Genomic DNA, 16,665 nt, shown 5'->3' with positions numbered 1-16,665 from the left:
AGGTTGGGGGAAGCTCCCAGGGGGGAAAGAGACACAAGGTACGGAACAGAATGGGCCGATTTCTACTTGTGTTGGCGAAGCGCCGAATGGCGATAGCGTGGAAATGTTCACAAGGCCCAGTGGTCAGTCAGTGGCGGAAAGATGTGCGGAGATGGGGGTTAGTGGAACTAACAGTCCTGCAAGGAGAGGACCCTGAAACGGAGGGGGAGGAGGTAACGATCTCTTGGACCCATCTGTTAAATGATTTATCGAGGGATAATGACCTACGACCGCTGTGAAGTAATACGGGTGTGGATGAAAGGGAGGGAGGGAAGGATGGAGGTGGAGGATATGACTCTGGGGATTGACAGTGGCCTCACTTAACCTTTAAAGGATTCATGGACTAGGAGGAGCACTGGCTGTGACCGCTGGAGAGAAGGACGCATGCTGGACAGAACCGGACTTTGGAAAGGGGAGGGAGGGGGAGAAGGGTGAAGTTGGGGTTCTTCTGATGTTGTCAATATTAAAGTTTAAATGTGCTGGGGGAAGAGGTGGTGTGGAGAGTGGGGGGGGATAGTGTGAGCTGGAGTTTTGGGGTGTTGTTAAAAATGCTAATAAAGAGTTTAAAAAAAAAGATTGTAGGCAGGTTGATCTGGCACCTGACATTTCTCCAAATACAACGTTGTCATCCATTTGTAATGCCTCCAACAAGATGATGTCCAGCAATGTGGGGAAGCATAGGGTCATGCCTTATCTTTTTCCTCCCGGGTTTGCTATAGATACCACAGCCTGGATGCGAAAATTCCTTCAATTCCCTGCTAAGATTACCTAGTAACTGGATGAGTACAATCTCCAAGGGAATCCCCCCAGGGGAAAAGAGACATTGAAAGGCTGACCTTCGACTTATCTCTAGTCAAAGGTTGTATGGTGCTTTCAGTGCTATGCAGCTCTCTCTATTGTTCTGAAACAAGAGGTAGTGGCTAGGAATAATCTGTATCTGGTGATGTTGCCCACTATACCTCACCTCCAGAATACCATAAGGGTTCTGCAGATGTTCATTTCCCACAGTTCCTCCACCAATCCTTCGAATGCAGTGATGCATCATATGCAGAGATTCCTTACTTTTCCCCCTCAGTGCAGAAGAATGCTCAATATGCAGATTCGTAATTGTACCATTAAAAGCAGAAATATTCAAAGGGCATGGTTTGATCACTGTGCCTTTAAATGTAGAACTATTCAATATGCACAGTATTGCGGTAAAGGTGCAGATTCAGCACTGCCAAGGGGGGCGCAACTACCATTCGCGGGAGTGATGGGAAAGGGGAAGGGAGGACATCATTGAATGCTGCAACTTGTAACTCATGTACCGTGTGGGCACGTGTTGCCAGAGATGTCTGTGGGGGTGGGTACACCAAGGAGGGATAGGGACCAGGGGCAGGGGGTAGATATGGTAGTACATTATATCATGAACCAAACAGCAGCCATCTTGGGACATAAGTTGCAGGTAATTGAGTCACTTGGATTTCCGCACTTACAGGCACTGTGTTTTAAGGCAGAAATGAATTCCTCGAACACGCAGCCACATCAGTGTGTTGGAGAAATGTTGCAAGCTCATCGTTCCCAGGGGACTGTAGTCGCTGGGAGATGGGTCCAGCTGATACTTTCGAGGTCAGCAAGCCAGGCACCTGGGCACTCGATGGGAAAGGAAGATTTTTCTCTTATAAATACAGACAAAAAAGAGCTACATTTCTGCAAGCCCTCATCACCGTCATACCCAAGCCCGGTAAAGACCAGACAGAATTTGGGTCCTATAGACCCATCTCGCTCCTTAACTTAGATGCCAAGATTTTTACCAGAATCTTAGCCTCCAGACTTGAGCACTGCCTTCCATGCCTGATACACCCTGACCAGGCGGGATTCGTCCTCAACAGGCAGGGCTCTGACAACTTACGGAAGACACTCCATATACTTGCCACAGTGGGGGTCCGGGACGAGGGCGCACTCCTATTGGCTCTCGATGCGGAGAAAGCCTTCGACAGGGTTAGCTGGGCTTTTATGGGGGAGGTTTTCACATCTCTGGGGATGGGCCCTAGGTGGCTGGGGTGGATGGCCGCACTTTACTGTTCCCCCTCGGCTAGAGTGGTGGCAAACGGGACAGAATCGAGAGAGTTCCCCCTCGAACGTGGCACAAGGCAGGGATGCCCCGTCCCCGCTAATTTACACACTAGTAATGGAACCATGGTCAATCTCGGTCCGCAATGATGAGGCTATTAGGGGAGTACAGATGGGAGACATGCAATGCAAAATCTGCCTCTTCGCGGATGACGCCCTACTCTATGTCACCAGACCGTCCCAAACAGTCCCCCGGTTATTACAGGGCCTCTCGCGCTATGGAGAGCTATCGGGGTATAAAGTCAACCTGGATAAATCAGTGGTGTTTATAGGTGGGAATCTGACGGATCCGGAGATGGTCTTTGTGAAAGGGCTCCCCTTTAGACGGAGTGAAGAGGGAATCCGGTATTTGGGAGTACAGATTACGCGTAACCTTGAGGAGCTGTACACGGCCAACTCCCCCCCCCCTGGTCCGCAATCAGAAGAGATGTAGAGAGGTGGGCGGGATCGGGTCTCTCCTGGATGGCACGCCTCAACCTCATAAAAATGGTTCTCCTCCCAAAGTTTTTATTTCTCTTCCAAATGCTCCCGGTGCTGATCCCCAAGACTTCTTTATAGAAACAAAGCGAGTCCTTCTCAACTTCCTCTGGTCGGGTAAAAAGCATAGGATCTCCTACGAGGTGTTGACTAGGGCTAAGGAAGATGGGGGGGGTGGGTTATCCCGACCTGGAGACGTATCACAGAGCATCTCAGTTGAGGGTTTTGGTCGATCACTTCTCCCCAGATACGAAAAAATAATGGGTTGCCATGGACAAAAGGCCCCTTGCCCCTGTCACAATAGAGGAATGGCTTTGGGTCCCAAGGAAGAAGATCCCCAGAAGCGTCCAGAATCATCCAATCTTGAAGGTGCTGTGGTCCCTGTGTAGGGAGGGAGGTTACTATCGGTGGCTCACAACGTGGCCATCCCCGCTAAATTGCATTTGGGCCCCTCCTTTCTTGGCCAAAATAGCAGAGCCAGTGGCGTACCAGACATGGTTTGAGGCAGGCCTTAGCAGGACTGGCCATCTTTGGGTGGGAGGTTCTTTCCTGCCCTTAAGTGACCTTGAGGAGGCCCTGGGAATAGGTACCCTGTCCCCCTTTCGCTACCTCCAGCTTAAGGGTGTCCTCACTGAGCCATCCTGGGGCGACACCCTCAGGAGGGAACTCACGGATTTCGAAAAGCTTCTCCTATCTGCGAGGGGTTCTAAGGGGAAAATATCTCGCCTTTACAAGCTCTTCATGTTCTCTGCCCCCAGGGATCCTCCACCGGCACGCACACAGTGGGGTATGGACATAGGAGAGGAGATTGATGATGAAAGATGGACGGAGATGTGCAGGCGGGCCAATCAATCCACGGCCTCCCTCCAATATCACCATCAAGCCCTCAAGATACACCAATGGCACTACCCTGCGCAGAGGATTGCTAGGATGAAACCAGGATACGACCCACACTGCTGGAAATGTAGGACAGAGAGGGGATTACATCCACATGTGGTGGGGATGCCCAGTGGTCCAAAACTATTGGGAAAAGGTACCTGCCTGGATCAAAGGGGTGGACGGGGTTGTGCGGTCTTCCTGCCCTTGGCTCCTCCTCTTCGGAATCGACACTGGGGATGGTCAGGAGGGCACTCAGGACCATATGCTCCAGGTCATGTTGGTGGCAGCCAGATGCTGCCTGGCACAAAAATTGAAACACCCTGAAATGCCGGGGGAAAAAGCGTGGGTGACCAAGGTGCGGGCCATCTATGACATGGAGTTTCTCACACACCTACTCGATGAGTCCAAGACTAACATCGAGGAAATCTGGCTCCCCTTTTTTGACAAATATGGCCGATCAGTTTAATGCTCTGTGCCTGGGCCGGGGGTCTTCCCACAGGGGCGCTGGACCATTGCCCACCGACCTGATCGTGAACTTCTTCCAGTTGGACCCATGATTTCGGCGCGCCAAGTGCACTGTGTAACGACACTTCTGTTTTCGAAAAGCCTGTCAAACAAGCAACAAGCAACTGAGAACTTGAACTGTAGGGGGGTGGGGAGAGGGACGGTGGGGAGGGGGAGGTGGGGTGTTACGATTGTTTTTTTGTTAATCCATGCTTACACATGCTATGTAATGTCTTAATACATGCACAAAACTTAATAAAAATTGATTTGAAAAAAAAGAGCTAAATCACGGTTGGGTAAGTGGTTTCAAATCACCCCTTGGCAGACGGGCCTGGGAAGAGAGTTGTGGGGCGAGGCGATGAGCTGGGAGGTGGCCTATCATGGAGAGAGTTTTAGTGTCCCTAGAGTTCAACAGTGTTTTGTGTCCCTGCTGATGTTAGCAGGGCGCCATATTGCTTTAATGCAGTGAGCATGTCTCATCATTGCCAAGCTCAGGTCATTTTGTGCGTCTTACTAGCCACTGGCAGATGAATAAAGTTCTGGTGGTCAGCGCAAACACGTAATGGAAAGGCTGTCATTGTGGGGCAGAGTGGGAAGGTTCATAACGTCACGATGGGTGGAGTTGGACAGAGGGGGTCAAGTTGGCCTTCTCCAATCATGAGTGGGTAATGTAAAGGTAGCTATAGGGGAATGACCTAGTGTGAGGAATTCGGCCATCCGTAGGGTGGGTGTGTGCTCGCCTGGCTTTTTTGAAATTCTATATAAAATTGAATGATGGTAGATCAGCCTCTGGAAAATGTGTGGGGCTAATCCGCACACATTTTCCTATGCTCACCACATGAAATACAAATAGCACGAATACTCTGGGTGGACACAGCCTAGATACGCCACCCACCCCGTCCTATTTAGTTGGGATGTGATAGCCAAGAGTACACCCTGTTCTCTCAGAAGGGGGAGGGCAAAACCGTTCTCCTGCCATGGCCAGCCTAATTAACTATCAAAGACTCCATGGATCCAGCCTGTACATTTGTTGAGCGCTGCAGAGTGGTAGCAATGATTAACATAATTAGCATACCAATAGAGTATACTATAAACAGGCCCACATGGCTGCAGAGGTTAATAAGGAGACAGGAAACCCCAACAACCTTTGATATGCATGTGTGTCAACCTGAAGCCTGCCCCTGCCTCTTAGTATCAAGGACAGTGAACTGTCATGTCTGGGACAGCTGTTTACAGCAGTCACTCCCGCAGGGGACTCCATTAAGAAGGTACGAGAATGTGGTTTACAGAAGTCAGAAAGTCTGGTCTCGCCAGTGCTTCAAGAGAGACCTGCTGCTTTAATCAGAAACCAGAGAGAGCTCAATTAACCAGAGAGACCCTTTTATCCACAACAGACAGGAAGATGGATGGGACTTAGTATTACATGTTTTCACCCCTTTACCTTTTCTGTTGAAAAAGCACTCTGGTTATGACCTCATGCATACAGGAGACTGTTGGTGGGGACCCAGGATTGGTTCATTAAGGTGGGTTTAGCCTACAACAATCACTGTGGACCATTTGTCTTTAAAAGAGGGCTGAGCCCCTCTTTTGGGCAGATCTGAATACTTCACAAAGAGTATTTTGTATTTGTTTTATTTGTAACGCGCACCATCGAGCCCGGAGGCATCAGGGTGCAACTTGTGCAGAGTTACATACAGAGCATATATACAAACAGAATTTTGAGCATCTGGCGAATGTACACACATAATAATCAAGGGTATATCAATATACATAATTTACAAAGCAAATATTTTACATGAGGCATAGAGACAAAAATGTGCAGCAGGCAAGAAAAGTGGGCCGATGCTAGTAGGGCTGTGGTGTGCCGAGCATGTTTCAGTGCTGATTGAAGAGCCATGATTTCGTTTTGGACTTGAATGCGTTAAAAGAGTTTTCGGATCTGATGGAGATGGGGAGGGCATTCCAAAGCTTGGAGGCAAGGACAGGGAAGCTTGTGCCCCCTGCTTTTTGAAGATTGAACCTAGGGATCGATAAACAGTAGGTCTGGGCGGTTCTTTGAGGTCGGATAGGTGCATGGCGGGATAGCCGACTGCAGAGGTACGGGGGGGGCCTTGTTGGCCAAGCATTTGTGCGTGAGGGCGAGTGATTTCAGTGTAATTCGCTGTTTGACGGATAGCCACTGTTTGGTTCTGGATTCAGAGATGTGGTGGTTTCGAAGGATGTTTAAGGCAGCTCTGATAGCGTTGTTCTGGGTGATTTGTAGTTTTATTCATGTTCTCTTGGCTAGTTCCTGAGAAGAGGGCGCTACCATAGTCAATTTTAGACATAATGAGGGTTCTGGCTAGTGTGACACTATTTGGAGTAGTCAGCAATGGCCTGCAGGCTGCGGTGAGTTTGCAGGTGTATGCAGAGGCTGATCTGACTACATTTGTTTGTCGAGATAAGGATAGAGTGGCGTCAAGGTAAACGCCTAAGGTTTTTGTCTCTTTCCAAACCTGGATGGTATTGCCATCAATGATAAACGACTGGTAGGGTGGCTCAAGTTTGCTAAGGCATTGCGAAGTGCCCAGGATGAGGAGCTCCGTCTTGTCGTCATTGAGGCATAGCTGGTGTTGGGCCATCCAGGCTTGGATGACCAGGTAGACGTTATTCAGGGCCTTGGTGTCAACTAAATAGTCTCCAGTAATGGGAATGAGTATCTGGGTGTCGTCGGCGTAGTTTGTATAGGTGACACCCAGATAGTCAAGTACATCAAATAGAGGTTTAGTAAAGACATTATAGTGTGTGGGTGACACGCAAGAACCCTGAGGGACGCCACAGGGAATTGGGGAGGGATCTGCAGCTGAGGACTGAGAAAAGACCTGCATAGATCTATTACTCAGAAAGGATTTGATACAGGCCGTGGCTGACGGAGAGAAGTGGGCAGCAGAGTGGAGGTGCGTGCATAAGATTTGGTGATTGACCAGGTCGAATGCCGCAGAGAGGTCGAGGAAAGGTAACATGGCTAGTTTGCCCTTGTCCTTCAAGACTTCTATTTGTGTTTTGAGATCTATTAGAGCCGTCTCGGTCCTGTGTCTGGGGCGGAATCCAGATTGTCTAAGGCCTAGAAGAGTATTGGATTCCAAGTGTTCTTGGATCTGCAGGTATGCTGCACGGTCTAAGATTTTGAGCAGGAACGGGACGGTGGTTATGGGTCTGAGGTTGGTGGGTATGCTTGGGTCTAAGGAGGGTTTTATAGGCAATGGTATCACCCATGCGTCCTTAAGGTTGTCAGGGACAATACCTGTTTTAAAGGAGGAGTTGATAAAGGACGTAATGAATGGGGCCAAGTCATGGGCAGATTCCTTAACGATGGGAGCAGGGCACGGATCACCTTGGCAGTTTGAGCCTCAAGATGATGTTTTCCACCTCAGCAATAGTGAGCGGTGAGAAGGCAAAAGGTTTAAAATTAGGCGAGTCAGGAGAGAGGGCCCATGCAGGGGTGAGAGGGCGATTGTCCGGTTTCAGACTATCTTGTTTGTCTTTAATTTTGGATTGTAGCATAGACATTTTATTCAGTAGGGCTGACTGAATGTTGGCACACCATTTACTACCTTCAATGCAGGTGTCAGGGGGGGGTGGCTGGAGTTTCAAGCTCTTTTAGGATCTTAAAGAGTTCCTTAGTGTTTGAGTCAGCTTGCAGGATACGGTTATTAAGGGAGTCTTTTTTTTGCAGCGATAATGGCTTCTTTGTAGGTGAGCAATGCAAGGAAGAAGCTGTCTTTATGCAGATCAGAAGTGTGACTTTTCCAGCAATTTTCAGCACAGCGTTTAGCTTTGCGGAGCACTCTTAACTGTGGTGTGAACCAGGAGTTAAGGTGTGCACGTGGTTTAGCCTTCCTGAGTTTGATGGGGGCGATAGAGTCTATAGCCGTGAGCATACTATGGTTGTAGATGTCTGCTAGGGCGGTGGGATCATTACAGGAGTCAGTGGCAACATTAAGAGATGGGAGTAGTAGAGGGAGGAGTTTCTCCTTGGTTATGTCCCTTTTATTTCTAGTGGGGAGGGCTGGAGCTATCAGAGTCGGGACACGGGTTGTGGCTTTACTATTAAAGGTGATGATGTGGTGGTCGGACCATAAGCAGGGGGTATTGGCAAGGACATTAATATTGCAGTTGGAGCCGGCTAACCAGTCAAGGGTCCTGCCTTTAGTATGAGTAGGCTCTTGAATGTGCAGGGTGAAACCAAAGTTGGTTAGAGCGTTCTCCAGGTCCAGTGCAATGGGATCTTTCGGGTCACCAAGTCCCAGATTGAGGTCGCCTAGGATGATAATTTGAGAGTTGTATTTAGTATTGTCGAGGAGGAGGGTGGATATTTCGCCGACAAAGGATGGTGCAGGGCCTGGGGGCCTGTAGATAAGGTGGAGGGTGGCTGTTTGATTGGGAGTTAGTGAGAGTTTAACTGATAGTAATTCAGCTGAATCGAGTTTGGAGTTGGTCGACACTCTTAGATCAAGAGTGTTTTTATGGATGATGGCCACGCCACCACCTCTGGCTTGGGCAGTGGTGTGGTCACATCGCGTGATACTGTAGTCAGGTGGTAAGGCAAGGGACAGTGAGGGGCCGGATGCGGCATGTAGCCAAGTTTCAGATATGGCAATAAAGTCAAGGTCTGAGGATGTGATGAGGTCTGCAATGTCTAGTGTGTGCGCTGGAAGAGATCTGGCGTTGATGAGGGCGCCCTTGATTAGAGGCAGTTTAGCCTTTGTAGTAGAGGATTTGCTATTAGTGGTTGGAGAGGGCGAGCATGGTGGTGTATGTAGTGTTCGCTTGGAGATGTTACTGTGGGTAGGTTGTATGCGGAATCTAGTACCTAATCTCTTGTTTCTAAGAGATAGAGAGCACGGTTGATTAGGCGTAGGTTTCCTAGTGACGTGTTCCAGACAGATGGCCGGGTCATTGAGATAAAAGTTGGTGTAGTTATTGAAGTAATGTAGGCCTATGGTGGTGGTCACGGGGCCCATTGTAGGGATCACACTAGGCAGAGTCAGGTGGAAGAGGCTTAGGTGAATCACTCCTCCAGAACCCAGCATTGGACTCTGGCTGTAGGTACAGTCTGCCTTACATCAGTGAAGGAAGGCCAGAACCTCCAAGAGGGAAGCAAGATCACTTCCCTAAACATCTCCCAGGGAACAGAGGTATATACTGAATCCAGAGGACCCTCCAGCAGCTCCAGAACCGGTAACCAGCCAGCAAACAGCTTGGCTCTGCAGCAGGTTTCTTAGGTGGGAAGTGCCAGAGAGTCTCTGAACCAAACCAGGAACAAGGCAGCTGCCTGCAATACTCTCCTCAGCTTTGGGCTGTACGCCTTAAAGGACTACACAAGCCCAGTGAAGAAGCTAGGAGGAGTGCATTGACAAGCATCCACTGACGTCTGCCATAAAGGACCGAGCCAGTGGAGCCCCTCGAGTTGCAACCGTCTGCACCGCTGACTGTTGTCACGCGACAGTCGCTAATGCTGTCCCAGATGCCTTGACCAGTGCTTCAGACCCGCCAACCAGCACTGAGAATGATTCATGACCCTGAGCCGCTGTGTAGGCCAGCCTGCAGTCGTCCATCCAGCCTTGCTCGCCAAACTGCCTGCCGCCTGATACCTGCAGCTGTCTCCCGTCTTGAAATCTGTCGCAGAAGTTGCAAGGTGCCCTGAAACCGACAAGACCTTGCCGAGTACCAAGAACATCTACCGCACAAGGTACATTGTGGTTTTCTCTCCCCGGTCCTTCTCCAAAGGCCCCTAGTGCCATTTTACGACCCATTGATTCTTTTGTGTTGAAAGCAAGAATCCTTGAACTATTGCAATTAATTACTTTACCGACTAGCCTCCTGTCAGTATCCAGAGTGCATGCCTTTTCCTTCTTTGAAACTGTCCTCTTCATTCCTTTACAGAGTGGTTTGTATTTTGTAGTATGCTAGAACTTTCTGTTGTGATAATTATAATGTAGATATTTATATGCAACTTTAACTGGACAGTCCCTTTTATCATTTTGTAATAATTGTATTTTCGCTGTGTTCCAACTAACCAACGATCCATGACCTTGTGGAGATAAGCCTGCCGTTCCATCCACGTAACCAAAATTGGACAAAGAGGTGTATATTTTACTTGCGTTTCCAATCTATTCAGATCCCCTGTGGTGTACTAGAGGTGTGTGGCTGATTGATGGTTTAGAAAACAATATACATCCCTGGACCAATGGTGACCCTGAAGTCTGGTTCGTCACACCTAGTCCCGACAATAAGCATCGTAGGATGTTTGAACATTTGTTGCAAACTTTGCTTGTGCTAATATTGTGAGAACCTATAAAGAGTTTAGCCACAGTAGGCGGCTCCAAAAGCTCCCTTCATTCAGTTCTGTACCACTGTGCTGTTTGAATTGGGCTCTCCCAGCTGTGTATAGGGCTGTAATAAATAGTGTTACTTCTTGCTTGGTGTACGCTCCTTTTTGGATTACTTTGGTTTCTCATCCGTTAGCTGCCATTGGTGGACCTCTGATACAGTAACCTCACTAGGCTTTTAAAAGCAGAAAAAAATCCTGAGTATTTAAAGATGTGCAGTCACAAGGTTCCTAGTTCAATAACGTTTCTCCATTGCCCTTTCCTTAAGCATTCCTTTTTGCTTGTTGCTTTAAAGTCCCCCACTTCTGAGTGCTAAACTGCTGTATGTAAACCAGGAAAACATCATTATCAAGGTTAATGTCACAGTTGGAAACTAACACAAGACCTCAGAGTTTATCCTGATAACTAAACGCTGATTTATGAGTGCTGAAAACACAGAGGATGTACAAGATTATGTTTCAATTTTCACAGGAAACATGTCTTTTAAATTAGCACTGCACTTGCCATAGAGATTAATCACCTTTTGGTATAAGTCATAGCCTTCAAAAGTGAGGCTTCCTTGGAAAAAAAGGAATGTTGTTGAATTTATTGGAGCTGAGCTGAAGCGAAAAAGGGTACGTTTGTGTGTTCAATGTATATGTATGCCTTAGGATTGTTTGTCTCTTTATAGAACCTCTGCAGGAAAAATGGCAATTATTGTCACACGCTGCTCCACTGACATCTGGATAATGTAGTTCCATTATGGATTCTGTTCTCCAAAGGTGAACCAGGGACGTCATCTAGGGCTCACCAGAGGTCGCTAATGCGACCTCTGAAGTCTCCCGTCCGACCTCTAAAATTTTTTTTTGTAATGCAAGCTCCTGGGCTGTGGCCAGCACCATGCGGTTCTTTACTTCTGGAGTGGCTGGCTTTCTTGTTCAGGCCCCTTAAAAAAAAGAAGAAAAATAAGAACAGGAGTGCCACAAGTCTAACACTTTCAGCACTGACCCTAAATAAGAAAGAATAGGAATACCAAATAATATGTCTTTCTGGCATTCTATGCAATAATTGCTAGACTCATTAAAGGTTTATTTCAGACACTCTTCAGGGTGTGAGTCACTGATTTAGTCTGTTCTTTAACGCCTCAACTCAGCCTTTCATCCTTCTGAGGTCGATAAATGAGTACCAACACAGGTTGGGTAATATTGGGTGTATATTTTTTCTATATAAAGCGCTTGAGCGTAAGTGCTATATAACAACACATCATTATCATTTGGTCAAGGACGTCTGCTTGCCTTGACAGTAATTTGGTAATATGGTCCTATACACACTGATCTTAACGATACAGATGGCGATCCATTCTTGTATGAAATGTACATCACATTATAGTGATATTGTAACCATATTTTTCGTAGTGCACAATGCTATGTGATCCAACCTCCTGTTTTGTCAACGGGTGAAAGGTCATGTTCCAACGCTTCCCGCGATATCACTTCAGGTGGGGTCAAATTACATCACTTCCTGTGATCTCATCAGGGGGTCAAGGGTCGTGTGATGTCACTTCCGCTACCCCTGGCATTTTGGTGAAATGACGTCCCTGAGGTGAACCCTTCTGGATCATGGACCTTTGGGCATCATGGAGATAATTCGGGACTTAAAAACCCTGACTTAACCTGGGAGTATGCCTGCAACTGCCTTATCTGCCCCGATAGCCATGCCAAAAGAAAATGAGACTCTCGGGAAAGGCTATGATGAGGACAACAGAAAGCACTATTCCCACATACAGTATGAAAAAATTGTAATACCAGAAACGGAAATTTAATATGTTCTGTGTTTGCAGCAAGTTAAGTGGAGTTGCAGTCACTGCAGTTCACTCTTGGCTCTCTCTTACTTTTTCCTGGCTGTTTGGTGCTCTGCCGGCTGGCAGCCCTGAAGTTCATGGTGAAGCTACTTAACTTGTACCTGAGCGTGTTAGCGCCCACATTTGCAGCAAGTTCAGTGAAGTGGCAGTCACTGCAGTCTCCAAAAGACTGAATGAGTAGGGAATTGCTAGGACCGGCACCTTCTTTGAAACTAGAATTTCACCATGAGATCGTGAGTGTCAAGGTGAAATTTGATGTACCCCTTTAATTTCATCATACAGTGTTTGTGTGAAAACAGCTGCGAACCCGTCATTTGTAATGCCTCCGAAGAGAAAATAGAATCTCTGTGGTAAAAAACAAACTGTAAAAAGAGAGTGAAACGTCTGCTAGTGTGCCAGCTTTAGCAGTAACCAATATGGCCACATTGGCCACTCAGTGTTTGTTGTCACAATCGACCAATCCGCACACCAACTTGAAAATTACGATTTCAGAGCACAGGGGGTATGATGTTGGGAGTACCCAGGGCATTGAGATTGGGCAGGACTCGGGTCCTATGACAGTAACGGCTAGCGATTCTGCCGAGATAGACAACAATTTACTCCTGAATTTGGGCCTTTCAATGCAAGCCGAGGTGCAACAGTTACCGTTTAGGGGTGGATGCAATGACGAGGAAGTAATCAGCAGTGTTTCACAAGATAGTAATAACAAACAGGCGATAAACCACCATCTATCTTAGCGGGGCTAACCCCTACCATGGCCCCCTACCCTGTAATACATCATACACATTGTCCATACATAAAGAGATGAGACAGAGACCTTTTCTGATTTGAAAACATACTACATTTTATTGGAAAACACAAGGTCGCTTTCTTAGAGTCATCCTAACAGGCTGTCCTTACCCTGCTCAGGCCACAAGTATGCATGGCCTAAAAATAATATCCTTTGTCGGGTGGCTCTGCCAAGCCTGTGTGAAGCCTGTGTTACATAGTCCCATTCTAAACCGATGAGCCTTTCTCACTTCCGTTTCCGCTCTTGCAAGAGCGGCCTGTCCTGGTATCCGACTTCCAGTTCATTCACTTCCATTTCATTTCTTTTTTTTTTAAACCGGTGAGCGGCCTTGCTTCGGTTTCCGTTCTTGCGAGAACAGCCCGCCCTGGTATACGCATGTCAGTTCAGTCACTCCCATATTGTTTAATGGAGAGAACAAGACCACTGCATCAGTTCTTGAGGAGTCACAACCATCCCTAATGATATCAGTGCGCGTCTCACCCCAACTTGAATGATGCAGCCAGTGGTTATAGCTTGCGGCAAGACTGCAGCGTGCCTCCTTCTCTAGGACCACCCTTGTAACTTCATCTCGCTTTGGGGTGGCCCCCCACAACCTCCAATGCCCCCACTGCGTAGCAACCTGTCTCCCTACTCCCCTTAGGTATCATGAGCCTTCTTACCTTTTAGTGCTCCGAACATACCCCTCAGAAACCGCTCCTTGTCATACTGGTGAAACACCAACCTTAGCAAGATATAATGGATCTTCATCGCCCAATCTCCTGTTCATGAAGCCAACCAGTGTTCCAAGCGCGTCAACCTCTGCATACCACCGCCGGGGACACTTGTTGCTCCCAGTCTTACCACTTACTGGGTAGCCCATTGATATTTTCGAGCAGTAACTCTCAAACCCTGAGTGGAGTGTAGCACCGGACCTCTTACCCTTCGATGAGCGGTCCCGCCTGTACTTAAATATTCTCCCGTACTTACTTCCAGGTGACCCGCGGCCTTCCCTAGGCATCCCGGGTATCCGTTTGCCCTAACCGCTCATCCACGCAAGCAGCCCATTGCCAGTCGCTGCCAGCCATTTACCTTTAGGCACTTCTTCAAAGAACTTCAAGTATCTTTCCTGCTAGCTGAACCCGCTCCTGGTACTCGTGTCTGCTTGCGGTGGTCCCAGAGTGTTGGGTCCAAGCACCCCTCAACTGCTCCCCTTTTTCAATGACACTATCATTTTTTCCAGGAGGTCCCCTCACCAACCACTTTGAGCTGTTACCACACTGAATCACTTTCCCGGCGACCCTCTACCCGGTCCTTTGATCCTGCGACACAAATTCAAAAATTAGTAGTTCAGACAGTACATGCCCCAACAGAATCGCAGGCTGCCTGGTGCCCAGGAGCGGTAATGCGTTGGTAAATGCTGCTCCCTTGTTACCTATTTCCTTTATAGCACCCTCTGGCTGCATCTAGCCCATATTCACATATAAAGACCTAAATCTAACTTCCACATAAGACGCCAACCTCTCACTTTGTCCCCTCATTTCTAACCCCTCCCCTATATACTATTGTACAGATCTCTGCATATTGTAGATTGTAATCATCTTTTTGCACCCCTTCCAACCCTGCTGCTATCCCTCGCGTCCCTCACATAAAATGTGCACCAATGCCAGTGTTATACCTTATTGCTAGTCTAATTTCACCTACAATCCCTCCCGTGACCTGGAGAGACCAACAGGGAACTTGGTGCTTAGTACATAACGTTCCAGAGAACCAGCTTTCACATAAGATGCAAACCTATCAACATGTCCACCATTTTTTACCCCTCAACTTGAAATGCTGTTTAGCTCTGTCCTAATGTTATGTCTGACCCCAGTCGGTGTGGGGAGCCATCAGTGGCCCCTGGTCGCTGTTATGAAGTGAACCAGGCTCTTCTAGTCTCCCACTTCTGAAGCCTGCCCGCTCCTGTTTGTAGTTACTCGAGGGTGAATCCTCAGCATCTCATGGTCGCGACCTGGGCAACAGTGAGGAGGGTAGCTCTAAACAGCCGTGCACCGTACAAACCATTGCACTACCCTTCCACACACAACTTGTTAAAATTATATCACTATATCACTTTGCATGCTTATCCCCATTTTCGAAATTGTATTGCATACCTACCACAGCAGCGTGTGAACCACCGTAAACCCTGATTGACAAGATGGTATGCCGAAAAGAACATCCATGTAATTCTAAGGCAAAAAATCAATTTTTAAGCAGGTGTGTGCTGGACATACTTGCCCTACCTTTAACAACGTTCCCTTTTAAAATATTCACTTCTCACTTCCTACACCTAACCCCCAAATTAGTATTTACGACCTATACTGCTAATGTGCACTGAACTCTAAGCAGTAATAAAGCAATTCCCAACTAATAAATGAGTACCGTTCAACCACAGTAAGTTCTCCTGTTGAACTGTCTGTCCCATATAACATTGTATATCTAAACATGTACTCTCTATCCATCCAGTATTACATCATATAGCTAAACTTGAGATTAGAATGCAGTGGAGAATCCATAACACATACAGGCACATCGAACACACCTGGTGATATCAATCGCAATCCCAACAGCCCTTCAAGTGATGCCATAACCTCCTTGTCGATGAGGTGTAAAAACTTCTACGAGTATTTCTCACTGGTATCCCTTCATGTTCCCCGAGACCAACCAGGACTGGTCCTTTTCTCTTTCGGCCTACACCTTTTCCCTGTGGTGGCATGGAACAAATCAGTGTTATTGTAATTCAACAATAGCTCCCAACACTTTGTACCTGCTGCCCAGCAGCCTGTGTGTAACTACTATCATGCTTCTCCTCAATTAAATCCTTGCCCCAGTTTACCTTTGAGTAAATGTTGAGTCAGAGTTGACACAGGTAGTATAGCTCAGCGGCAACACGTCTGTCCTGGTAGCAAGACGACCCAGAGCAAAACAAGTTCAAATCCCCGGCGCCAGAAACCTATTTGCCACCAAGTGCATCATAAATACCCAATTTAATATAATTATAATATATGAAATGCCTGTGGTTTTTCACTTGTAATCAGCTAAACTTTAATTGCACACTTTCATGAGATCACCCTTCCGAATTCCACTAGCCTTAATGCATTTGTTGCCCCCCCTATCCCCATTAGCGTAATGATCGGGCGAGCTGATCTCAGGTAGCGCATTGCCCCTTTACTGCCTTCTCTACCTCTGCCCAAAGGCGGGGAAACTGCCACTTGCAGCCCAAAGAAAAACTGAGCTTTCCAAGCAGTAACCCCCTTACCTTGCAACCTGCCATCCATCCTCCTTCCCTTAGCATCACCAGATGCATGCCATAAAACAACCCATAAGGTTCAATCATTCCTCGCTGTTATGGCCGCGCCATCATACATTGGCACAGGCACCTCTTAATGTGGAAAGCTATGTACACAACTGCTAAATGGCAGGCGGAAAAGAGCACCTATTCTTTGAGGTTGTTTAGGAGTTGGTGGTGAGGCCCTCGTAGAACCACTTCAAAACCCAAACCACGTATTTACCACCAACTGCAACTCTTTTGCCCCCCCACTCTCTTTAATCTCTTAGTTGAAATCCCACTGCTGTAATGTAGGTCAAATAGTCCATCAGCACAGCCAAATCGCTCCAATTTGCTCTTTAATTCCTAA

The 16,665-nt window shown here is 47.5% G+C and overlaps 1 protein-coding gene across 1 annotated transcript in view; it reads right to left on the bottom strand.

Moving 5' to 3' along the window:
* SLC25A26 (solute carrier family 25 member 26) overlaps positions 1-16,665 on the bottom strand; it is a 1,812,191-nt gene that overhangs the window by 1,363,919 nt on the left and 431,607 nt on the right. The window lies entirely within an intron of this gene.

The sequence above is a fragment of the Ambystoma mexicanum genome, chromosome 2p (genome assembly GCF_040938575.1).
Source record: "Ambystoma mexicanum isolate Mex_15411 chromosome 2p, UKY_AmexF1_1, whole genome shotgun sequence".
In the NCBI taxonomy this organism is placed as follows: domain Eukaryota; kingdom Metazoa; phylum Chordata; class Amphibia; order Caudata; family Ambystomatidae; genus Ambystoma; species Ambystoma mexicanum.
Note: the sequence above shows the minus strand (reverse complement) of the source record. Positions and strands in the feature narration are given on the sequence as shown.